Genomic DNA, 27954 nt, shown 5'->3' with positions numbered 1-27954 from the left:
CAGCAGAGATGTGCACAGATGGAGTAGTGGGGATGAAGATTTATTCTGGTACTTACAGAAACCTGGAGAAACTCCTAAACTCCTGATTCGTTTGGTAAAAACCCTCGAGTCAGGAACTCCATCTAGATTCAGTGGCAGTGGATCTAACAGTGATTTCACTCTGACCATCAGTGGAGTCCAGACTGAAGATGCTGGACATTATTACTGTCAGAGTTTCCATTGCAGAACAGATTCTGATGGTGATTGTGAGAGTGATGAAACATTCACACAGTGATAAAGAGTCGTACAAAAACCTCCGTCAGTCAGAGTCACAGTGACTGAACTGAAACTGCAGCTGCTCAAACACTTTCACACACACACACACACACACACTAAGAAAAGCAATACGATTTTATAATAAGCAATAACATTATTATATCAATATATTATAATAATATAAAAGTTTGAGCTTGGTCAGTATATGACAGCTTTGATCATGATTTTTCATAAGTCATTTTTCTCCTGTTATTTTCAGTCATTTGTGAGGAAATTCAGTCGCGTTTGATCTTCACTTAGTGGATATTTTTCAATCTTTCACCATATTTTTGTTTTTCTGCATTTATGATTTATCCTCATTCTTCTTTCTAAACTGAATCACTGCATCATAAAGATGTTCTGCTCGATCAGTTTAATAAGTCTATTATTTTAAGTTCATCCTTCATATATTAACAGCATCACAAAACACTCAATTTCAGAGCAGATGAACATTTATATAATTTGAATTAATATCTTTACATAGAATTTTTTTATTAATTTAGAAATTAAAGACCAGATTACCAAACAGGTGCAGTCCACCATCAAAAAAAAAAAAAAAAAAAATCCTATTTATTTTATATTTATTGTGTAATTTAACAGTGCTATATATATAACAGCTTTATCAAACACTGGATCAATATCAACATTTCATACTGATGTTTTTTTGTGTGCAATTTAACACATCCATGTATAGTGGAAATTTATAGTTAATTTTGTATATTAAAGATTAAAGTTTGTTTATGTGTGAATATAGTGTGGGTTGTGATGAGCCAACACGTAACTCATAAAGATGAAATCTTATTAACAAACTAACTAATGAATCCATAAGCACAGGAGAAACTGTTCCAGTTCAGAGCGTTTCAGTTGAAAATCTCATTTGCATTGTCAGGTTTAGTGATTGTGACGGTCTCAGAATAGAGCAGCTCGTCTCCAGTGACCATGTTCAAACCCCAAGAGCTTCATTTCACATTTACTGCTGAATGCAGCTGTTCTCAACTATTACAATTAGGGGTGTAACGAGACCCTTATGTCACCATCCTGAACTCACAATACCATATTATTGCCATACTCCATCAAAATGGTAAATTTGGTTTAACATTGTGTGTGTAAATGAATAGGCTTGGACTTGGTGCTGATAACCCAATGCAGGACAATAGAGACACCAGAATAACAATATTCATGATTCTGAAGATGAAAATACTGAATTATTTCAGACGAATATGCTTGATGTCTCTGACTAGATATATCTAAAATAATGTAGGCCACTTTTTACTGGTAACATCAGACATTTGGCATTATCAGGACCCACAAATATTCCCCCATTGCATTATTATACATTATATTCAACATTATATACAGTAGTTTAATGTAGTAGTGACACGAAAACCCTGTAAACTTCCTAAACTTTCATTTTGGGTGAATAATACGAGACATATTGCCACTATCCACTGTAATTACTGTTCCACCCCTAATTCCAATCAATCAAAAGCCGCTGAAACTTTAGTGCAGGACTTTGAAGGAACGACACACTGATCAATGATGCAGTCCAACACAAATGTGCGCTTGCGTTCAGATGAAGCTTTATTGAATGAACAGCAATGGCAGCACATTGACAGACTGCTTCAGTATTGAGCTGTAAATCACGTGACGCTCAGATACGCTGGTCTTCACTGGAGAAACATCAGCACTCGGAGCTCTTGAGGAACGAGGCCTCGTGAGCAGCTCCGGCATGTGTTCCTCTGCAGACGAAACGCTCTGCGGCTTCCCAGCGTGCTTTGCTGAGGCTCAGGACGCTGCTGCGACTGTAGAGACCGTCCCGCTCGCTCTCTGCGCTGGTCTGAACCCCCTCGGTGACCTCTGACCCGTCCAGCGTCCAGCTCACCGTCGCCCCCTGTGGAGAGTAAGAGCTGAGCAGGCAGAGCAGAGCGGGGGGGTCTCCAGAGATCAGCAGAGAAGAGGGAGACAGCAGAGACACGGAGGGAGACACGGAGGGACCCGCTGAACACACACACACACACACACACACACACACATTCATTAATGATCATTTGATTTTAAATATACAAGTTACATTTTAAATGATCCACAGAATGAGTTTGAAAAACATTGTCCAAGTAAACTGATGGTTATATTGTGATGTCGTTATAAGATCTAGAAAATTCATTTAAATGATCATTTCAATATTAATTGTATTTTGAAAATATTCTGCTATTCAGAAACTCACAATTATAAACATCAGCAAATTTGATAGTTTAAATGATTCATTTTCAAAATGCTCTTCAACTGAGTTTCTTTCTGTCTGATGAAAATTATAAAAAAATATAAATTTTTGTCCGCATTATACAACTTTTGTTTCATGTGTTTAAAAAAGCCCTTAATAGTTACATTTATCAAGAATTATAGACAAAATTATATATAAGAAATTGTTGAATTTTAAAGTATCTGCAGTCAATACATAAAAGGAACTAAATGTTAGCAGTAATAAGATGTTAAATTATTAATGTAAAATTAAAAATTACATTTAAAAATATGAATATGAATTATACAATTTAAATAAATTATTAAATAAATAAAAAATATTGAATTTTCTCAGAATTGTTACAGAACCTTTTAATCTCAATAATTTTTGTCCACATACAATTGATTAATACATTTATTCATAAGATTTAGAATAAAGTATTACATAAGTATTTTTAAAAATATTCTTCTATTTTGATACTCAGAATCAATTGTAATTTTCAGCCCATTTTCAATTATGATTTTTTTTTTATTCTTCTGTTAAGACACAATCATAATCATCCGCAAACTTAATAGTTTAAATGATTGATTTTTAAAATGCTCTTTAACTAAATGTCTCTTTGTCTGATGGTAATACAGTAAAAAGCACAATCATTTCATCTTTACTGTAGTTTCACCTCACTGCTTTCATTCATACACACTATCCTGAGTTTAGCTTCAAAACATTCTCATTTAATCAATATTACTAAATATTGTACATTATAAAAAAGTATCATAATTTTAACGGTAAAAGACTAAAAATGCTACAGTAAAAATTATTAATTGGTAAACGGTTTGTTGCTTTACTGTATACACTGAAAACTGTTATAGTTTTAACTATCTAGATTTAACTAAGTTAAATATAACTAAACACAATATATTATTTGTGTTTTGAAAATAATCACCATTCAATAGACTTCCTCGTAAACAGAAATATAAGTAAACTTAGTTTAAATTTAGTTTACCAACTAAATTTATTTTTGCCTGATGATGAACTGATGACATTTATTTTGTCTATATTATCCAACTTTTGTGTCAAATTACATATATTTAGAAATAATTGAAAACATTGCAATTACTTAAAATACAATGAAATGTTAGCACATATTATGTGTGAAATTACTACTGTAAAACATTATGAATGTGAACTATGGATTGAAATGTAATAATCATAGAATATCACCAAATATGACATTCATAATATAACAGACAAAATTACATTTAAATGTATGAATGTGTGCAATCAATCAGTAAAATAGACTAAAATGCAACAATAAATAAGAGTTGAAGTAAAGTAAAGCAAATAAAGCATTTCAATAATGTATTCTTGTAATAAATTAAGAATATTGTTGCCAAATGCTGTTAAATAACCTTAAACCTCCTTCTAAAAACACACACATCATACGTTTTTATTAGATAATTTAAGAAAGACTTACAGCTTCTGATCGTCAATTCAGTTCCTCCACCGAAAGTGTACCACAGTGTTTCATTCTAGTGAAAGAGTCGTACAAAAACCTCCGCCACACTCAAACGAACACACACACACACACACACACACACACACACACACACACACTGATATGAGACTCAACTGCAGATCTTCTCATGATTGATCGAAAAAGAGCCACAAAATACATTCATCTAAAAAATAGTCCAAAGAATTAATCTTAAAAATAAATACTTGATATTGAATGAAGGCTGAAATCCTTTGTTTCATAATCAGTCCTGAAATACATTCATCACATTTACAAACACATGTGATATAAACTCTGCTAATTCTATTGACCTGCTTTATAATGAAATCTTCAGCCAGATTTAGATGGTCATTCTCTATTGGATGACCTTTGACCTGTTATACAGTATCATGGATGATATAAATCTGCAGCTCAGGTATTAAATTCTCTCAGCATCAAAGTCTGAATGAAACTGATCATTAAAACAGTGTTTAGAGCGAGAAGATCGACCCAAAATAACATGAAGTAAATCATGAGTTTCTGTTTCTGAAAATGATCCACAGAAGTTTATTAGCAAAGACACTAAAAGACAAAACAGTGTTTCTTCTGTCTTCAGGGAAATGATGTGGAGTGTGTTTGCATATTGATCAGATCTTCAGTGTGTGAGAGTGTTTATAGTGCTGTGAGTTTAACACTTCATCACTGACACACACACAACAATCTTCATCAACATGACCTTCATCATCATCTTCATCTGGACACTGTTATACTGCTTTATACTACAAGGTGAACAGTTTATATTCGAAATAAATCATTTAAATAATATGACTTTAACACAGCTTTAAATTGACTAATAAATGAATAAACTTTATGGACTGATAAATTATTTGTTTTTCAGGCTGTAGATCTCAGATCACAGTGACTCAGACTCCTGTGAAACCTGCCAGACCAGGAGAAACTGTAGAGATGAGCTGTAAACTCAGTAGTGCTACACCCTGCTACTCACCCTGTGTGTTCTGGTACTCACAGAAACCTGGAGAAGCTCCTAAACTCCTGATTCGTTATGTAAAAACCCTCCAGTCAGGAACTCCATCTAGATTCAGTGGCAGTGGATCTAACAGAGATTTCACTCTGACCATCAGTGGAGTCCAGACTGAAGATGCTGGACATTATTACTGTCAAGGTTATCACAGTGGTCCAGTGTTCACACAGTGATAAAGAGTCGTACAAAAACCTCCGTCAGTCAGAGTCACAGTGACTGAACTGAAACTGCAGCTGCTGCTCACACACACACACACACACACACACACACACACACACACACACACACACACACACTCAACAGTGAGGATATTTTCATTGGTATTACATGAAATAGAAAGCATTCATTTCAGTTTTTCACATGCTAAATATTTAAATGAATCTATAACACTCTTTATCTTATTAACTGTATCTAACACTAAAGGTTCATGATTTGTCCACATGTTCTTGTTTCATCATGAATCTGCAGGAGTGTTCAGGCTCCACTGACTGAAGATTAGGCCTACTTATAAAATGTGAGTTAAAGCCGTGATCTAATGAAAGACCTGAAACAAAAATGACACAAAGAAGAACTCAAAGATAATTATATTTTATTTAATGACTGAGTTTTAATAAAATCACACACACACACACACACACACACACACACACACACACACACACACACACACACACACACAGTCTAGAATGAAAGGCATAAAGCGGCGCAGAAGAGCGACTGAAGCTGATGTGGAGTCGGACATTTCCTCTATATCTGGTTTTCTCCAGTTTAAGCGTTAGAGAGTTAGTGTATTTTTATTGTACTTTTCTTTATTTTTGTAGCTTAGTTAGTTTCTCCCTAATAGTCCGAGGGTTTGTGTGTGTTGTTTTGGCCTTGCTCCCTCTTGAAGTCTTGAAATCCTCCACATTTGTAGAATAAAACTAGTTTTTGACATTGAGTTGTTTTCGGTCGTTGTTAAAGCTGGTGTTGGGAACTGAAGCTCGCTGTCTCCACACATCACTCCATCTATTATAACTTTATGTAACACTTTACAATACAGGTGCACTAATCTGCATTAATTCATGCTTAACTAATGCACAGATAATCATGTGTTAATGTATGACTCATGAAGAACTAAACCATTAATTAATGATTACTGCATCAGCAACTAATAAAGATTCTAAATGATTAATAGATTAATATGAATTGTTATTAATTAAATGTGTCATAATGTATTAATTCCTTAACTTATTTTATTAACTAAAAGTGTAAATTAATGCGTTAATTACCACAATGGGTTGAAGTCATATACTTCAACTTCGAATTGTCTGCTTTAATTAATCATTAGCTAATGATTTGCAAATGTATCACCATGTTATGACTTAGTGTGTTGCCTAAGTTGTTGGCGAATGTTGCCCCTTTCAGGACGATTCGAGATAAATGTAGAGTTCAACCGTGGCTGAACACTACAACTAGAGCTATAAGGCTGGAATGCAGAAGGGCTGAACGCCGCTGGAAGAAGGATAAGTTGCAGATCTCACTTGATATCCTACGCTATAATTTGTCTAAATATCAAAAGTGTGTGAGACTGGAGAAATCAAAGTACTTATCGAATATAATTAGTAGTAACTCCCTTAAGCCAGCTGTACTGTTTAGTACCATTAATGCGGTTTTGAACACTCCCCAAGCTGCTTGTTTAGAACATTCTGCCGAACTGTGTGAACAATTAAAAAAAAAAAAATATTGACAAGATTGATGCTATTAGATCGAATATATCATCTTCTCTGATTTTCCAACCTATTAATTTTGAGCGTTCTGCTGTCTTAAATCAGTTCGAGCCGGTGTCCCTTGTCTCATTGAGGGAGACTTTTGTCAAAATGAAATTTTCTGCATGTCACACTGATATTGTTCCTCCACGACTCTTAAAGGATGCATTTGATGCTATTAGCTCTTCGGTTCTTGCTATTATTAACAGTAGCCTGGCTACGGGAGTTGTACCCATATCTTTTAAACATGTGTCACGGGTGACAGAATGCTTGGAAAAGCGGAACCTGTTTCTATGTTCCCCGAGGGGATTATTTTGGTGTGACACCTTACTCCGGTTCCGGGTGTAGCTGAGGCATTGCCCGACCTGATTACCGCTGATGCACGGCAGGTGTGAGAGAGAGGGGAGCGGCGTTTGTATAGGCTTTTCGCTTCACAAGAGGAGGATAAAGGAGCCGTTCAGGACAGAAGGAGTGGTCGTTTTTGGGTTCAGTCGGTCAAGACGGTTGCTTGTGGTGTAGTTGCTGGTCGGTGTTCCTTGGACTAGTGTTCGGCTGGGTCTCTGTCGTCGCGTCTGGGGGTAGAAGATCTCCTGTTTGGGCGCTTACATTGAACGCGACAACCCTGGAAATCCGTGTAAGTGAAGAACTGCCGCTGGAGTCTGTTGTTTAGAGCTGTGTGTGGAATAGGGATCTTCGCCGTGACGTCACGACGCGCTCTGGTTGGCAGAAGAAAAGTAATGGCCGCTTGCTGCGCAGCGCAAACACAGAAGAAAAATGGTTGTATCGTGCTGTGTGATCGGCAAGATTGGGTACTGTACTGTGTGTATCATCTGTGTACATACCCTTATATATTAAGGGCAAATTATTGTATTTTAATACATTTTTACGTGTCAACCAATGTTATACAGGGCCTGAAGTTAACTTTTTTGACCACCAGCCACTGTGACTTTTTTACCAGACAGTTTTTTTTGGCCTCATAAAAGGTGAAAAAAGGAATTGCACAAACATTTCTTCTTTAACTTGTAAGAATACACATTTAAGTTCTGTCAATTTATTAACGAGATCCATACAAGTAATAATAACTCTTAGAATACAGATATAGACCTAGTGCAGCTCGCATGTAAACAAATCACACGCAGCTGTGTTGATGGCTGGGAAGCTGTTAGTTACAGCGTTCAGGAACCGTTAAGCAGAACTAAATTAATATTGTTATTACTGGTAAAGTGACCGGGTAGGCTACCGGACATTTTCTCACCGGTTCCCAACACCTGTGCAACTGTCATTGTACTGTAGTTTATGTCAGCGTTGCATTATCGCATCTCATCTCACCAACAGTTTAATACTTAACTCACACATTCAAACGCAGTCAGAGAAGGGCCTCATCTTGCTCTCCGATCACATATACGTTCCGAAACACTCAAACTGCGCTGCTTTCACAGATGCTTTCTTTACTAATGTGCCGCCACATTTTTTAGCTGTAAATCCAACGAATTTGCTGACTTCGTTAGTCAAAGAACAACAAAAAATTCTCACTCAGGTGATATGGATCAGGGAGAGAACATGAACCCTGGTTATAAAAGCTTAATTATATCTCTTTTTAGCTTCTTCGGACAAAGAATTAACATTATGCTGACAAAACACAGGTAGACTGCTGCGACTTGTTGGTTCTTTCTGCCAACCAGTTCGCGGCCACGCCCATATCGTGACGTCACATTTGACTCCGGCGAACATCCCTATACTACTGGATTGAACTGCTGCTTGGATCTGTGCTGAAAGAGGAAGAGAGAAAGATAAGTGAATTAATTACATCATTGAATCAAATGTAAAGCTTGAAGAAAAGACTGTGAATGTGAAACTTACTACTGAGGAGGACGTCTGTTTCAGATACACTGGAGAAGAACTGATAGTTGAATATTCCCAATGAAATGCATGGATGAAGCGAGGCTTTTGATCAGCCCTACTGTGTGAGTGATTTGCAGTTGTTTGCCTTACCTGATGCACGCTAAATTAATGCTGTGGATTTGTAGTGAACACGAGTGCTGAGTGCTGTGTGCTATGCTGAGAAAAGTCTCCCAATGCCTGCTTTCATTCTTGTGAAATGATCTACTTGTCTCCATCCAAATTCCAGAATGAAACAACTGAACTGGTGAAGTAATGCTTTGTAGTATCTTCTCTTCCATTGAGTACTGTTGTGGAGTATTCCTCATTGAAGGCTTTTGTTAATCCTCTCTTTTTCTCTGAAATTACAAGTCTCGGGAAAAACCGTATGGCTGTGGAAAAGTCCGAACTATTATACTTACCGACTGAGCTCTGAAGAGGTACAGCCTCGCTGGTAAAGCCGCCCATTGAGTCTCTCGCGAATGTCTGGTGAAAGTGTTTGATGCTGGGAGAAGAATCCGGACGACTGCAGCAACGCTGTGAAGTGAGTTTTAAAGTCACAATTCTCCTTTCATGTCCTGACAAGAGGATCTGCGGTTGAGAGAAGAAACATTACCTGTTACTTACCGTCTGAGTCCTGCAGATGTGCAGCAACGCTGTGAAGTGAGTTTTAAAGTCACAATTCTCCTTTCATGTCCTGACAAGAGGATCTGCGGTTGAGAGAAGAAACATTACCTGTTACTTACCGTCTGAGTCCTGCAGATGTGCAGCAACGCTGTGAAGTGAGTTTTAAAGTCACAATTCTCCTTTCATGTCCCGGTAAGAGAATCTGCTGTCGAGAGAAGGAACATTACCTGTTACTTACCGTCTGAGCCCTGCAGATGTGCAGCAACGCTGTGAAGTGTGCAGCAACGCTGTGAAGTAAGCTTTTAGAATCACTGTCCCACCATTGTGCCCGACGACGCATCTGATACTGAGAAGAATATATTACCTGTTACTTACCGTCTGAGTTCTGCAGATGTGCAGCAATGCTGTGAAGTAAGCCTTTAGAGTCACTGTTCCACCATTGTGCCCGGCGACGTATCTGATACTGAGAAGCATACATTACCTGTTACTTACTGTCCGAGTCCTGCAGATGTGCAGCCACGTTGTGAAGTAAGCTTTTAGAGTTACTATTGCACTATTGTGCCCTGAAGACCGTGAAGAATCGATCCAGCGGCCACTCCGGTCGAATAGCCCTAGAAGAAAAGAGTTGCTTATTCTTCTCCCAAGTTGATTGTTATTCAATTAAGATTGTTACTTTGAACTCAATTACTTGCCTCCTCTTTTGTTCATCTGTTGCGTGCCTGTGGTGTCGGCTCCTCACGGTGGTGCCTGGAGTCAGGGGCGGCTGGTCATCCGAGTCCGCCCCGGCCTGCACCGGTGACACATGCAGTGGTGGAACCGGTTATTAAGAAAAGTAATCTGGATCCATCAGTCTTTGCTAATTTCAGACCTATCTCTAGACTTTCGTTCTTGTCTAAATTACTCGAAAAGGTTGTATTTGAACAGTTGAATGTATTTTTATGTTTAAATGGTATCCATGAAGTGTTTCAGTCTGATTTTAAGTCTTTGCATAGTACAGAAACTGCATTGTTGAGGGTTTCAAATGATTTGTTACTTATCACTGACTCAGGGAATTGTGCGAAAATTTTTTTTTTTTTTTTTTTTTTTTTATTATTATTGGACCTTTCAGCTGCATTTGATACCTTAGACCATAGGACTTTAATTTCACGTTTAGAAGAATGTGTTGGTGTTGAGGGTATTGCGTTGGCATGGTTTAAGTCGTATTTGTCCGAAAGAACTTTTGCTGTTCGCCTCGGAGAATTTGTCTCCTCTACGGCTTCTCTCACATCTGGGGTCCCCCAGGGCTCCATTTTGGGGCCTATGTTGTTTGCCTTGTATTTACTGCCCCTGGGTCATATCTTTAGGAAATTTGGAATCTCGTTTCATGTCTATGCAGATGATACCCAAATTTATCTGCCTTTGAAAAGAGAAGACACTTGCACCTTAGTGCCTTTACTCCAGTGTCTCGAGGAAATTAAAGCTTGGATGGCACAGAACTTTTTATGTTTTAATGAAAACAAAACAGAGGTTATGCTTTTTACTCCCCGTGGGACTTATGAATCAAAGAATTTTGATCTTTGTGAGTTGAATCCACTAGTGAAACCTTACGTCAAAAATCTAGATTTCACTATGGATTGTGATTTTAAATTGGATAAACAGATTAACTTGGTAGTTAAATCGAGCTTTTTCCAATTGAGACAACTCACCAGGGTGAAATCATTTTTGTCTTCTAGAGACTTTGAAAGACTTCTTCACATTTTTATTTCATCGCGTCTAGATTATTGTAATGGCCTCTATATAGGCATTAGTCAGGCCTCTCTCTCTAGACTGCAGAGGGTTCAGAATGCTGCAGCTCGCTTGTTGACTGGGACACGAAAGCGCGAACATATTACACCTGTTCTTTCCTCTCTTCACTGGTTGCCAATCTATTTTAGAATTAATTTCAAAATTTTGATGTTTGTTTTTAAATCGCTTCATGGCCTTGCTCCTAAGTATATGTCAGAATTGATTAGGCAATACGCTCCGTCAAGAACGCTTAGGTCTGCTGACCATTTGCTGTTGGTTGTCCCTCGGGTGAAACTAAAAAGCAGAGGTGAAAGAGCCTTTGCAGTAGCAGGACCGAAGCTCTGGAATAGTTTGCCCCTGCACATCAGACAGGCTAAAACCCTGGCTATTTTTAAATCGAATCTCAAAACTCACTACTACAGTTTGGCATTTGATGCTATGTGAGAGTATTGTTTTATTGTTTTGGGGTTTCTTTTTATTCCTTTTATTTTAAGTCATGTTGGTTGATTGCATTATTGATAAAGGATATGTGTGTACAGCACTTTGTTAAACACTTGTTGTTTTTAAAAAGTGCTATATAAATAAACTTTGACTTTGACTTTACTTGTTGAGGCACATGACTATTAACTAATTGTTAAGTAATATGCCATTTTGGTTTTGACATCCACACTAAGCCATGGATTTCCAACCATGTACAACCAAGATTTCACTGAGTCCGATGAACCTTGTTGTTCATGCACAGGACAATGTCAGGTTAAGCTTGAGGTCGAGGTACACTGAGAACATACGGTCGAGATCTGCTGTTTCATAACACTGTGTCTAGACTGGACAAAGACAATAGAGCATCCATTATAGTCAGTGATGCTACACTGGATGCGGCGCGACACTACACGACAAAACCCCGACAGTAACTGATGCCACACTCTATTCCTGACGTACTCAGAGCTCTTGTGCTAGTTCATAAAGAAACATTTAGAAAAGAGACGGACAGGGGCAATAATTATTTTTCAGATAATGCTTATTGCACATATTTTGTATTTTAATTCCTAAATATAAAACAATATATATTCAGACGCAGTAAATAATACGAATCTAATGTTGATGCAAGATACCAGCAGTGACGTGACAAAAGAACGAAGTACTCAAACCCGAAGACTCGAAAAAATGAACTAATCATTTGAATTTATTTGAATTTGAATTTATTTTATTTGATCAGGGACAATGCACAAACAACATTAGTCTAAAAAAGAAGAGATGTCATGTGCCAGGTTATAGCAAGAAAATGCTAATTTCCACCTGCAGTCCCTGGACAGGTTGATATTATACTTACAAAAATTCATAAAATATATACAGAATAATACATAGAAGCATTACTTCACTCACATCATAAAAACACTATGCACTTAAGAAATCTATCACTCATTTACTCACAGTTTACATCATTCATATCACAGTCATTCAGTGCGTACAGATTTGCTTTGATAATAACCATTGTTTGGTCAGGCGTGTAAAAGTACTATAATTTGTGCATGAAATAATTTCGTTTGGAAGAGTGTTCCAAAGGCTCACTGCTTTATAAGAGAACGATTGTTGACCATATGTGGTTCTACGTCTTGGAACGCTGCACTCTCCTCTGGCTGTCGACCGTGTGGCTCTAGAAATTTTCTCCGAATTTAGTGTGACAAATTTTCTCAAAGGAGGAGCAGCGATATTATGGATAATTTTAAATAGAGCAGAAATTTGATTATATTTAATGAGGTTTTCAAAACTCAATATATTATATTTACTTTGTACTTTACAATGATGGTACTGGCGAGGCTTTTTATCATGAATTTTTATGGCCCTTTTATATAACGATTCATTTCTCTTTCCGGTACTGACAGCATAGCCTCTATGGGACTGACAGGAAGAACGAAAGACTTGGACCTGAACCCGAACTCGAGACTCGAAAGATGAACTAATCATTTCTGTTTCCAGTACAGATTCAGAACCATAGACAGTATAAGAAGTGGACAGAGCCATCTCATTGGAACTCAATTGAGACAAGTGAAGCCCATTTTTAGCACTTCTGTTCCTGACGCGCAGACTCAAACTAAGCTTGATGACGTGAGCAACCGGTCTGACAGATGTAAATCTTCTAGTAGCTGTGTGTGCAAACTGCCAATGTTAATCTTGCAGAGACGGCGAGCTTGAGCAAAGAGTTCTTTGGCGTGAGTGAGCAGGAGTGAGGATTCTGATTAATTATTTTGTATAGTATTTATTTTCAAATGTAACGCCAGGGCTTCTCCCTTGATGTCCCCCCGATTGCCTGCGAGCTTCTCCTCTTGTCTGTACGGTAATCTCTCTACTGTGCGACAGAGAGTCGAGTGGTTATGACGCAATCGTTAGCCTATTTTTACAAAAACTGCTTCTACGGGGCCATAACGTAACATAGAAGGTAATGGAGCCTTTTATACATTGTCGTGTTTATTTAGAGATGAATAATGGACAAATGGAGTCTTTAAACACCTCAGATGTAAAGTTATTCACTGTCAAAGTGACAGCAAAATGAATGGGAGTCAATGGAATGCTAACGCAAGTGAAGTTCTGCTACAAGATGGCGGCACGCGGCCGGCTTCAACTTCCGGTCGATGGATTACCCGCCTGTTCAGAACCCATATGTTGTGTATTGCGCATGCGTGGTCAACACAAAATGAACGAATCACTCTCTGAGAGAACTCGGTAGTCCCGAGTCATATTAAAGATTCGCTCAAAATGAACGAATCGTTCATGAACGACACATCACTAATGGTGACGATATAATAAATCAGCTAATCAGCGCTCAAGCGCACACATAAAGCTTGCCACAGCGCACCGGCAAACTACAGAGAACCGCCGGTAACGATCTGTCCCTCACAGACTGAGTGACTTCGCCACAAGTATTTTTTCTTCCTGTGACTAACTGGCGAATAAACTTTTTACTTGACTAAGCCTCTTCTAGTCGACTAAAGAGTAGTTGAATATGAAGGAGCAGCTCTACACTCAATTCAGTCTCTCGTCGCGTAACGATGAAACTTGCAGAAAGAGTCTCTGTAAAATCCAGCACTAAAGCTGCAGGTTAAACACATCTGTGTGTGATGATGGAGGATCTGCTTCTGTCACGAGACTCGACTCCAGCTCTGAGTATCGCTCCACTTATTCACTGAATTACAGTAATCTTCAATTACCTACAATAACCGTCTCATAGTTTTGTGAATAAGTTTTCAATAAAAATTCAGTTAAAAGCACAAATAAAAAACTCTTTCTTATTAGAGGCGTCTGATTGGTGCAGAGGAGGGAGAGGCGTGTCTAAACTGAACTGTTGATCAAGGTTATAATTAAAACAGCAAGCTAATATAAAACTCTTACTGTCTGCAGAATACAGTGTGTAGTAAACAAATGACATGTTAGGATACTCAACTGAAATAATCAGGGAGTATTATGAAAATTAAGATCTATTATTAATAAAATGGGGCAACTAGGGCAAACTGAAATCACTCAGATCTCAATTGTGTCACTGATCTATAAGAGCACAAAATCTCTTTCTGAACTCTATAATTATTAAGAGAGTCAGATTAATTTAGATGGTGTTATTTCAGATGCAAAAGTGTAACGATGTTATTTCAGATCCTCCTTTGAGCAGCTGCAGTTTCAGTTCAGTCACTGTGACTCTGACTGACGGAGGTTTTTGTACGACTCTTTATCACTGTGTGAATGCATAATCACCCAAACAATTATGATAAGAATCTGTTCTGCAATGGAAACTCTGACAGTAATAATGTCCAGCATCTTCAGTCTGGACTCCACTGATGGTCAGAGTGAAATCACTGTTAGATCCACTGCCACTGAATCTAGATGGAGTTCCTGACTGGAGTTCTTTTGTATAACGAATCAGGAGTTTAGGAGCTTCTCCAGGTTTCTGTAAGTACCAGGATAAATAAGCTCCACTACTAAATCTGTGCACATCTCTGCTGGTTTTACAGTTGATATTCACAGTTCCTCCTGGTTGTTCTGCTGTTATTGAGGGACTCTGAGTGACGGTGATCTGTCCTCTACACTCTGAAACACAACAAGAAGAAAATACACTCAAAACTTTGACAATATACTTGAAGAAATGAATTAATATCAAACTTGTGCTCCACAAACCTTGAGCAAACGCTGTGAGAGTCCAGATGAAGATGATGATGAAGGTCATGTTGATGAAGATTGTTGTGTGTGTCAGTGATGAAGTGTTAAACTCACAGCACTATAAACACTCTCACACACTGAAGATCTGATCAATATGCAAACACACTCCACATCATTTCCCTGAAGACAGTCACTCATTAACAGACACAAAACACAATCACTGAAGTGAAAAAAATCTGTCTTTTTCATAATATTTGACCTTCTACAAAAAATTTTAAATGATATAATTCAATTCAGTTCTGATACATCTACAAGACCAACTTCAGTATATAAATCTAAATATCTGCTGAGAGACTTTGAGAATATTTTTACTGTAGTTGGAGTGAAATGTCGCTGTTAATCCCCAAATTTTACACCAAATCCATGTGTGTTCCTGCAGTTTATGAACAGACATGAGGATCATCACACACACGAGTCTCTGTCAGTCACTGAATAACTGAGTTTGATTGAGAGTCACACATGATATAAACATGTTCACTTTAATAAATTCAGTTAGTAATTCAGTGATGATGAGCTTCATAAAGCAGGGGAAGTCAGTGAGTTTCTGTTGTAATGATTTGACGGTGGAAACACAGCATTCAGAGAGTGAGGATCCAAACGCAGTTTATTTACAAGTATAATCCAGTCATAGTCCATATATCAGACAGAGTCAAAGCACATGTTATCAGTCCGGACAAAATCTATTCTATATCTATTCAAACTGATCTATTAGTTTATTTCACTGGTTCACTTTCAGCAGCGGCTCCAAACTGATGATGATATACTTATACAGTCAAACCTGGGTAACACTTTACAATACGGGTGCACTAATTTGCATTAATTCATGCTTAACTAATGCACAGATAATCATGTGTTAATGTATGACTCATGAAGAACTAAACCATTAATTAATGATTACTGCATCAGCAACTAATAAAGATTCTAAATGATTAATAGATTAAGTAATATATGAATTGTTATTAATTAAATGTGTCATAATGTATTAATTCCTTAATAACTTATTTTATTAACTAAAAGTGTATGAATGCGTTAATAACCACAGCTGGTCAAAGCAATGTACTTCAACTTCCAGTTGTCTGCTTTAATTATTCATTAACTAATGATTTGCAAATGTATCATTATGTTATAACTTTGTTGAGGCACATGACTATTAACTAATTGTTAAGTAATATGCCATTTATGGGTTTTGACATCCACACTAAGCCATGGATTTCAATTTCCAACCATCTACAACTAAGATTTCACTGAGTCCGATGAACCTTGTTGTTCATGCACAGGACTGTCAGGTTCAGCTTGAGGTCGAGGTACACTGAGAACATGCGGTCGAGATCTGCTATTTCATAACACTGTGTCTAGACTGGACAAAGACAATAGAGCATCCATTATAGTCAGTGATGCTACACTGGATGCGGCGCGACACTACACGACAAAACCCCGACAGTAACTGATGCCACACTCTATTCCTGACGTACTCAGAGCTCTTGTGCTAGTTCTGTTATGAAGGACAAATGGACTTGCGATGGTCTGTCATGTCCAGTGTAGAGCTGGTCTCGTCCAGTGTAAACACAGTGTAACCGCTTCAGGAGTTCAGATTCTGTGTGCTGATATCTGTGTGCAGCCCAACTCACCCTTCCTTCACACACATTCACCGACATTACATTCACTGCATGTGCAAACTGTCAAAACTCATAAATGACATATTACTTAGCAGTTAGTTAATAGTCATGTGCCTCAACAAGTAAAGTCATAACATAATGATACATTTGCAAATCATTAGTTAATGATTAATTAAAACAGACAACTGGAAGTTGAAGTATATGACTTCAACCCACTGTGGTAATTAACACATTAATTTACACTTTTAGTTAATAAAATAAGTTATTAAGGAATTAATACATTATGACACATTTAATTAATAACAATTCATATATTACTTAATCTATTAATCATTTAGAATCTTTATTAGTTGCTGATGCAGTAATCATTAATTAATGGTTTAGTTCTTCATGAGTCATATACTAACACATGATTATCTGTGCATTAGTTAAGCATGAATTAATGCAGATTAGTGCACCCGTATTGTAAAGTGTTACCGCTGCTCAAACACTTTCACACACACACACACACACACACACACACACACACACACACACACACTCAGTCAAGTTATTCATAGATATTAAATGAAACATAAAAACATTCAATGAATTTTTAACTTACTAAATACTTTATCTTATCTCTTTATCTTATTACATTTATCTAAGACTATATTAATGATTTGTCCGCATGTTCTTGTTTCATCATGAATCTGCAGGAGTGTTCATGCTTCACTGACTGAAGTTTACTTATAAACTGTGAGCTAAAGCCCTGATCTAATGAAGGAAATATCATTGAGTTTCAAACTGCCAGAAAAACTCAATCAAGTTCCACTTTCAGTCGATGCAGAAACATAAAGACTGTTGTCTGTAAATGTGTCATCTTTGATATTCTCTGCAGTCTCAATATCCACACTGTAAAAAAAAATCCTAATTTTACAGAGAATAACTCTAAATTTTTGTGTTTTTTTAGAGTATTTTTCTGTTATTTTAAATTATATTCAAAACTCTGTAAAATTACAAACAATATCTGTAAATTAATTAATTGACTGTTAATTTAAGGATTCTGCCATTAATTACAAATTACAGTGATTCTTATTTTTTTCACAGGACAATTACTGTATTATTTATACAGTATTTTTCTGTTTTTTTTAATTATATTCAAAACTCTGTAAAATTACAAACAATATCTGTAAATTAATTAATTGACTGTTAATTTAAGGATTATATCATTAATTACAAATTACAGTGATTCTTATTTTTTTCACAGGACAATTACTGTATTATTTATACAGTATTTTTCAGGTTTTTTTTAATTATATTCAAAACTCTGTAAAATTACAAACAATATCTGTAAATTAATTAATTGACTGTTAATTTAAGGATTATATCATTAATTACAAATTACAGTGATTCTTATTTTTTTCACAGGACAATTACTGTATTATTTATACAGTATTTTTCTGTTTTTTTTTTAATTATATTCAAAACTCTGTAAAATTACAAACAATATCTGTAAATTAATTAATTGACTGTTAATTTAAGGATTATATCATTAATTACAAATTACAGTGATTCTTATTTTTTTCACAGGACAATTACTGTATTACTTATACAGTGTTTTTCTGTTCTTTTTTAAATTACATACAAAGTTGTGTAAAATTACAATCAAATTGTGTAATTAAATATGTAGCTCATTATATTAAAGGTTTATATCCATACTAACAATTTAACATATTTCCTTGTGTTGTCATTTTTAAGTAAATGTTATTAGTTTTAGATTTAAGTGTATTTTTACATTTAAACTCTGTAATTCTGGATACAAGCAAACTGCACAATTAATGTTAAATTGACCTTGCTGGTCAGACAGCAGGCCAACAGGGTTCATGGTGGAACAGTGCGTTTAGGTCCTCCTGGGAAGTTTGTATTCATGAGGTTTTACTATTTTTTTTTTTATGTTTTAAATTAATTTATGAAGCCACTGTATCATTACATATTATATTGTTATATTATAATGCTCATATTTTGTGCAGGTATTAGCTTACTTCATTGTAAATAGAAAAGCCTGACAATGTCACTGCTACAGTATAGGTATTGTGGTATTCCTCAATGTTTCTCACTGACACACCATCTTGAGACAAAACAATGGCACTGACATATTTTAAGATAAGTCAGTGCAAGTTGCTTTCAGGTAAAACAGCTGAAATGTGCATTTTAGTCTGGGACTACAGGCTTAAGCCTTGCCTGTGAAACCCGGGGTATATGTTGCAACTTTATGTTGCAAATTATGCCAATGTTAGCAAAGTGTTGTGTTGGACAGAGGATTAACCCTAAACCAACAGGTTGTGTACGGTAACAGTGCCACACAGGGTGAAAAGCAAGACATTATTAGGCATAAGAGTGTTTCTAAAGGAAAGGTCAATCATTTGTTAAAGTGCAAAAGGGTCATTATGGGTCACATGGATGTAATAATGTCACCCAGAGTAGGCTATACCAATCCATTAGTTTTTCATGTAGGTATACAGAATTTTATATGAATACATAGGCAGTGTTTGCTCTGTTTAATAATCTGTTTGCTCTGTTAAATTGCTGTTTAGCAGAGCAGTGGTAAATATATGTTGTTATATAAGTTATTTTAAGTTTAATTTTTAATCATACACTGCAATGAAAACGCCATTTAACCAATTGAATAAATATAACAGCCAGCCTACAAATACAGCTAAATAAATAGCACGTGTATATTTTTTCATGTTCTTTCTTTTAAAACATGTCATCTTTTCCTGTAATTGCAATGTTACCACACTATTGGCTGTCTCTCCGAGTTATTTTGAGCATGATTGGTTGTTCAGACTGTCATCCAGGAATCTGGCCAATGACAACTATGCGCGCCTTTTACTGGTCAAGTTTGAATATGTCTGTTGGAGTGAGTGAGTGTGTGTGTGTGTGTATATATGTGCTGCTGCTCGGGATCTTCAGTTCTAGCATACGTCGATTCTGTGGCAAATATTGTTTAAAACATGGATTATTTTACATCGGACTGCTACATTTCTATTTTGAGCGAGTTGCGGGATGTAAATGAAGAACAAACAAGGAATATGGACAACGCATTTTAACAACGTGTAACGGACATATTGCAATCTGCGGAAGGTAATGTTAAATAACTTTATATTTTATAAAAACAATTCTGCTACATCAAAATATAGTGTGTTAAATTGAGAATCTAAACGCGATTAGAGCTATATCGATATACTTACATGTTTCAGTGTATTAGGCTAATGTTATGTATTGCTAGCATGTGTAAATATTGTCAGCTAACGTTAACTTAACGTTAGCTAGTTAAAAAAAAATAAAAAAACTCGGCGTAGTTTTTGACTGCAATGACTGAGAACATTGTCTCTTTAGACGGAGAGGGACTTGAACCACACTCTTTGACTCTAGAAGGATATGCAAACTAGGCTTTTGAGTTGTTGATCGCGGGATACGTTATAACGTTAGGCCTAACGTTACCGATCAGTCATCATAATATGTTTTGAAGTTGGTGAGTACAATTTTGCAAGCTTTCGCAAATGTCTCTGTTAGTAAAATGCTAATATACAAATAGCTAATATTGCTGTGTATGTGTGTGTTTCCCTCATGATCCAGGAATTTTGGGAATAAATATGATCCAGCCACATGATCTTCAGATGCGGTGAGTATTGTTATATTAAAATACACGTGAAATAGAGGCAGAACATGTAAACTCTGCTCAAAGGCACACTGGTTCAAACCCTCCAGACAATATTTTATCTATCTTCTTGAGTTCACAGGCCTAGCTGACCCAAAAATTTGTCCTTTCAAAATGAAAGTATTTTCAAACCTGTATGACTTATGTGAAACACAAGAATGTTGGGAATAAAACAACATTGGAACCCATTGTATGGGAAAACAAAACAATGAAGGCATTTCTCAAGATATCTTAATTAAGGTTCTACAAAAGAGATTCATACAGTTTTGGAACAACATGGAGTAGGCCTAAATAAAGAGAGAACTCTATTTTTTGGATGAGCTGTTCTTTTAATGACATGTTCCCAGGGTCCTTTGCTAAATTAACCTTGGTTTTTATCATAGTAAAAGTTTAGAAACCATGTTTTTATGGTGGATTGATTACAGTACTTTATTACCATTTGGTTAGTATAGCAAAACTCTGGTTAATGTTAGTAAGGGTTCTCCAGATTTATATAACACTTAAGGAACACATAAAAAAATGGTCCTATGTCACCCTGATCAATAGTCTGTTAACACACATGTAATAATTAACACACTTTAAAAAAAAATGTTTTTTTTATATATATATATATTTTTTTAGATCAAGCATTGGAACAATGTTTATGGAGCAGAACAGGCACCAACAGAGAAACAAGCCCATCATTCAGTAGTAAGTATCCACTGCAGTATATAAAACAAAAAAAGTTCTCTCTTTTTTTTTTCTCCCTTGTGCCATCCCAGATGTATATCTGACTTTCTTTCCACAGAGATTTTTTGAAAAATGATCCATTTATTGTAAGCCAATATAATGCAAGTGCATGCTCCAGAAACTACATACAGCCTACAAATAGCCTGCTGTGTTGTTCACACAGGAAGTTTTATGCACTTATCATATGAGCTTTACAATGCTCTTGGATTATTGTCAGGATGTGTGTTTGGACTTTTTTGACCTTCAGCATTTTGTTGTCTATTCACTTGCATTATTCGACACACGAACACAAGAGATGGATAATTTTTCTAAAAGTCTAGTTTATTTTTTCAAAAATTTGTGTTCATCTGAAGAAAGAAAATCATATACCTTTCGGACAGCATAAGGGAGAGTAGTCTAAATGTGTTAGCAAAGGGTACATGCGATGGTAAATTAAAGGGATAGTTCACTTTGAAATTAAATTTTGGTATTTTACCCAATATATTTACCATTAATTAAAATTTAATTTCAAAGTGAACTATCCCTTTAACTGAAGTAATTTTATCTTATAGTAATTTTATTTTATATTTATGGTAATGTGACCTAGGATGGCAAGTCCCAGTGGTTCATTTTAAAACTAGATATTGTGGAAGAGTTCAATTTAACAGAATAATTTGAGTTTTGAATTTTTGAGCATGCCTATAGACTAAACACATAATACGCATATGCATGCCTTTACCGTTTTCACAGATTCACATTTCAGTAGTTTAGACCGAGACGATTTTAGTTGGAAACTGAGTCGTGTAAACGGCCCCTTACTAAGCATATATTAAAAACCCCAGGGCAAAGGGATGCTCACTTTTGATTGGAATTTGCCCACTGTCATGCAGATTTTAGCTCAAACCCTAATTAAACTAACCTGAACCAGCTAATCAAGATCCTCAGGATAACCAGAAACAGTTTGGAGCTACACTCTGCAGGACACTGGCCCTCCAGGAGTTTTGCACACATGACCTGAAGGGATAGTTCATTCAGGCAAACAAGAAAATTCTCCCAAATTATTTACTCACCCTCATGTTGTTCCAAACCTTTATGCATTTTTTGGTTGCCAACATTCTTCAAAAATATATAATTTTAATGCTTGACAAAAGAGAGACATTTCAGGTTTGAAAAGACATGATGGTGAGTAAATGATGACAGAATTTTCATTTTTGGGTGAACTATCTCAAGTACTTTAATAATCTCACACAATGAGAATATACCTTCTTTTTTTTTAAACACATATCATATATTTAATTCCCTGAAGAATGAGAGAAAGACCCTCATTACCCATATCACAGCAGTCTGAAAACACCTCCATTTAATACAAATATTGTTGGTTTTATTTTGTAATACAAATTGGCATTTTTAGGCGTTTACCTTGCAATGAAAAAGAATGTCCATTGTTGTGAATCTACATGTTCCTTCTTTTGGTGATGCACATTTTTCAATCGGACATAAGTTTTAGATACCAGACAAATCAGAAGACAAACAGACAATTTAAATAAAAATGTATTAAGCTTGTTTAAAGGAAACAAAAATAATTTAAATCATTTTGAGAGAATCATAGTGTGTCCTTTTTTTTCTTATTCCCAGATGCACCAAGCTGATTACTGGCCGTTTGCTGGATTGCTGTTTATTTGCTGTATCTGTCACTTCTGGTACACTTTTGTTGTATGTTTTGATTTAACTTATTAATAAACTTGTATAGTAAGGATTCTGAATGTAAAGACCATATAATATTTAATATCAGAGCTATGCAGAACTATGTGACCCCCAGGGGTCTGAATAATTCCATTTTATTTAGATTACAAGTTTACATTGTTTAAATACTAATAAATTATATGTAAACACAAGTGCTGCAAATTAAAGTTTGAGATGATTTTAATCAGTTTTATACAGTTTTTTTACAGACTTATTTTGTCTTCTAAAATAAAACTGTTTTATTACATTCTTGAGCACGTCTTGACAATTTATTGAATGTGTTTGATCGTTATAATTTAGGAAAGGTCTGTTAAGTAACAGTGTTTCTCAGTAGAACTTTTAGTGCCGTCACTTTATTAAAGGAGTTTGATTGTAATAATTTAGGAAATACCTGTAAAATAACAGTGTTTCTCAGTAGAACTTTTAGTGCCGTCACTTTATTAAAGGTGTTTAATTGTAATAATTTAGGAAATACCTGTAAAATAACAGTGTTTCTCAGTAGAACTTTTAGTGCCGTCACTTTATTAAAGGAGTTTGATTGTAATAATTTAGGAAATACCTGTAAAATAACAGTGTTTCTCAGTAGAACTTTTAGTGCCATAACTTTATTAAAGGTGTTTGGTCATTATAATATTGGAAAAATCCATAAAATAAAAGTTTTACACTGTAAAAAAATAATCGTAAAATAACGGTAAAAAGTCTGGCAGCAAAGTTGCCAACCACTTACTGTAAAATTAAGGTAAAATACCTTAATTCAAACAAGGAAAAATCTGTAAAATAACAGTATTTTTTTCTAAAACTTTTAATGAAAAATTCTGTAAAATTATAGTTTTTGCACTTTATTGGAATTAAGATATTTTACTTTAATTTTACGGTAAGTGGTTGGCAACTTTGCTGCCAGACTTTTTACCGTTATTTTACGATTTTTTTTTTTACAGTGCAGTTTTATTGAACAAAAAATATAAATTAAACAATTTATTGTTTTAACAAGTTGAAAACGAAGACAAAAACTAATTTCAGGTCATCAAGTGTTAGTTTTACAATCAAGAATCGACTGAAAACGACAAATTAGAGTCTAAAAGAAACAGCATTAGAAATAGAAGAATATGTTTCTCTGTAATGTTTGATTCACTTTATCAGCTTTAACTTTCAAAAAGTTGATCTGAATGTTTTTAGAGAAGAGTTTTCACAAAGCCTGTGATCACTAAAGCGATTAGAGTTAAACTGAAGTTATATTATAGATTTGAAGTGTCATTTTCATGATCATCTTCACTGAAACTCACTTTGTTAAAAGCATCAAAGATCAGATGTGAAGAAACACAAGAACTGAATTCACTACAGTTTAAGACTCTGAATAAAACCTCAAGCAAACTTTGTGTGTCACATCCACTATAACTATATAACTTTATAATTAATTATAATTAATTTCTATAAACCTTTTTACTCCTAAAGTATCAGACAGAGCTGATCATTAAGAGGAAATACTAATAAGAATATAAATGCCAGTTTGGAAATATTGCTGTTCATTTAACAATAGATTAGAAAAATATCAATTAATACCAAAATAAAAAGTGGTGCCAAAATACCAGCCAAATGTTATTTTCTTTCAATGTATTTTTAACCCTTTAGAATTGAATTATCTTTGAGGAAGAAAAGAGCTGAAAACTCGTCAAATCAAGTAAATGTCAGAAATAATTGTTTCTAGTTCAGTGGATGAAAAAAAAGATCCTTTGACACTGAAAATCATCTTTACAGTTTTGACAAACATTCAATGTGTAATTGCACACACAAATATATATATAAAAAAAATATGCTACAAGTGCCTCCTTTCTACAAAGTAACTGTCAGCTGTTGTATTACAGTTTTTCTCGATTGTTTACACACATTTTCTGAAAGCATGCCTCATATTCTCAGAACTCTACACACAAATCCAAAAACACACACACAATGGGCAAAACCCCTCAATTCTCCTGCAAAATTAAACTTTACATTCAAAACAATGTTATTTCTTCTCAAAATGGTATTTTGTTTTCAAATGACACACACAAACCATCATATGAATAGACATTTCTAAGAACCAGTTGAACACTGATGTGCTCAATGTAAAACACTATGATGAATGGAAAACACTTCTTCTCCATTCATCATAATGACTTAGGCCTTTTTTTGTTCACTGTTACACTTACTACAGACAGTACATATATAAGTGTGTTGTAAAATATCTGAGAATATTGTTTTTATACTCAGAACACACAAATACATGGTAACGAATATATTTAATTTTTCCCACAAAAACAATGTACACAGTGTACATCCCAACCAACACAAAGTTGTACATACAGTGGTCTACATACAGAAGAATTGACTGTATACAGTTACAGTAATAAAAAATAAATCCAATGTTGGCATCCATTGCTCCATTGAAGAGCTCACCTGTTGCTCTTTTATGCTAAAGCTCTGATTGCTAATTGTAAAACTGTGTGACGGGTGTTTGCCCATGTGATGAGTCAGTGTGCATATCTGAATGGCAGTGTGTTCCTTGTGAAAACAAGAGATTTTCTGCATGAAAATTGTGCCAAAAGCAGAGTGTGTAGTGTTTTGAAAAAAGTGTGTTTTAGAACTGCAATTTGAGTGTAAAGCAGGAATTGTGCTTGTAGTTTAGCAGAATTGGTTCAGGGGGTTGGTGAATGAGTTACATGTTGTGGTCATTGTGTCTCAAGTACCAGAAAATGTGTGTAAACAATCGAGAAAAACTGTAATAATCTTAATATGTGCTGATTTACTGCCATCATCAGTTTGGAGCCGCTGCTGAAAGTGAACCAGTGAAATAAACTAATAGATCATCAGAAGAGAAACCTCCTGAACGCTTCACTAACTGAACTTCAGATCAACAACACACATCAACTCACTGACTTCCCCTGCTTTATGAAGCTCCTCATCACTGAATTACTAACTGAATTTATTAAAGTGAACATGTTTATATCATGTGTGACTCTCAATCAAACTCAGTTATTCAGTGACTGACAGAGACTCGTGTGTGTGATGATCCTCATGTCTGTTCATAAACTGCAGGAACACACATGGATTTGGTGTAAAATTTGGGGATTAACAGCGACGTTTCACTCCAACTACAGTAAAAATATTCTCAAAGTCTCACAGCAGATATTCAGATTAATATACTAAAGTTGGTCTTATAGATGTATTCCGTAATTGTTTTTATTATACGTGTCTGTTAATGAGTGACTGTCTTCAGGGAAATGATGTGGAGTGTGTTTGCATATTGATCAGATCTTCAGTGTGTGAGAGTGTTTATAGTGCTGTGAGTTTAACACTTCATCACTGACACACACAACAATCTTCATCAACATGACCTTCATCATCATCTTCATCTGGACTCTCACAGCGTTTGCTCAAGGTTTGTGGAGCACAAGTTTGATATTAATTCATTTCTTCAAGTATATTGTCAAAGTTTTGAGTGTATTTTCTTCTTGTTGTGTTTCAGAGTGTAGAGGACAGATCACCGTCACTCAGAGTCCCTCAATAACAGCAGAACAACCAGGAGGAACTGTGAATATCAACTGTAAAACCAGCAGAGATGTGTACAGAGATAGTGATGGGGATGATTATATATTCTGGTACTTACAGAAACCTGGAGAAGCTCCTAAACTCCTGATTCGTTATGTAAAAACCCTCCAGTCAGGAACTCCATCTAGATTCAGTGGCAGTGGATCTAACAGTGATTTCACTCTGACCATCAGTGGAGTCCAGACTGAAGATGCTGGACATTATTACTGTCAGAGTTTCCATGAAATCAACAGTAAAGATGTGTTCACACAGTGATAAAGAGTCGTACAAAAACCTCCGTCAGTCAGAGTCACAGTGACTGAACTGAAACTGCAGCTGCTCAAACACTCACACACACACACACACACACACACTAAGAAAAGCAATATTATCTTATAATAAGCAATAATATCATTATATTAATATATTATAATAATATAAAAGTTTGAGCTTGGTCAGTCTATGACAGTTTTGATCATGATTTTTCATAAGTCATTTTTCTCCTGTTATTTTCAGTCATTTGTGAGGAAATTCAGTCGCGTTTGATCTTCACTTAGTGGATATTTTTCAATCTTTCACCATATTTTTGTTTTTCTGCATTTATGATTTATCCTCATTCTTCTTTCTAAACTGAATCACTGCATCATAAAGATGTTCTGCTCGATCAGTTTAATAAGTCTATCGATTTTATCGAGTTTATCCTTCATATATTAACAGCATCACAAAACACAAATCTCAATTACAGAGCAGATGAACATTTATATAATTTTAATTAATATCTTTACATAGAATTTTAAAATTAATTTAGAAATTAAAGACCAGATTAGCAAACAGGTGCAGTCCACCATCAAAAAATAATAATAATTTCCTATTTATTTTATATGTATTGTGTAATTTAACAGTGCTATATGACAGCTTTATCAAACACTGGATCAATATCAACATTTCATACTGATGTTTTTTGTGTGCAGTTTAACACATCCATGTACAGTGGAAATTTATTTATAGTTAATTTTTTATAATAAAGATTAAAGTTTGTTCATGTGTGAATATAGTGTGGGTTATGATGAGCCAACATGTAACTCATAAAGATGAAATCTTATTAACAAACTGACTAATGAATCCATAAGCACAGGAGAAACTGTTCCAGTTCAGAGCGTTTCAGTTGAAAATCTCATTTGCATTGTCAGGTTTAGTGATTGTGATGGTCTCAGAAACACTCATGCTTCATCAAAAGTAGTACCTTGATCTGGCAGAGTATAAAACAGGCGCTGGCCTTCCGTCCCCAAGCAAAGCAGCGAGACCCCTCGTCTGCGTATCTCCGGCCATGCAT

General features: G+C 35.5%; 2 long non-coding RNA genes and 1 gene segment (V, D, J or C); 2 read left to right on the top strand and 1 right to left on the bottom strand.

Moving 5' to 3' along the window:
- Positions 1 to 731: 731 nt before the first annotated feature.
- Positions 732 to 16162, bottom strand: LOC308686434 (Ig lambda-3 chain C region-like). The segment is given in 3 exons: positions 14856 to 16162; positions 4008 to 4062; positions 732 to 2292 (listed from the first exon to the last, which is right to left on the bottom strand).
- LOC308686435 lies at positions 5647 to 26701 on the top strand. Its single transcript, XR_014029590.1, has 3 exons — positions 5647 to 7446; positions 26311 to 26472; positions 26560 to 26701. It is a non-coding gene; the product is annotated as an uncharacterized lncRNA (long non-coding RNA).
- LOC308686432 lies at positions 17944 to 23304 on the top strand. Its single transcript, XR_014029589.1, has 5 exons — positions 17944 to 20029; positions 20285 to 20420; positions 20525 to 20570; positions 21228 to 21296; positions 22950 to 23304. It is a non-coding gene; the product is annotated as an uncharacterized lncRNA (long non-coding RNA).
- Positions 26702 to 27954: the final 1253 nt, after the last annotated feature.

The sequence above is a fragment of the Scardinius erythrophthalmus genome (assembly GCF_964197995.2).
Source record: "Scardinius erythrophthalmus genome assembly, contig: HAP1_SCAFFOLD_277, whole genome shotgun sequence".
Taxonomy (NCBI): Eukaryota; Metazoa; Chordata; class Actinopteri; order Cypriniformes; family Leuciscidae; genus Scardinius; species Scardinius erythrophthalmus.
The sequence above is the reverse complement of the archived record's forward strand: the minus strand, read 5'-3'. Positions and strand labels throughout refer to the sequence as shown.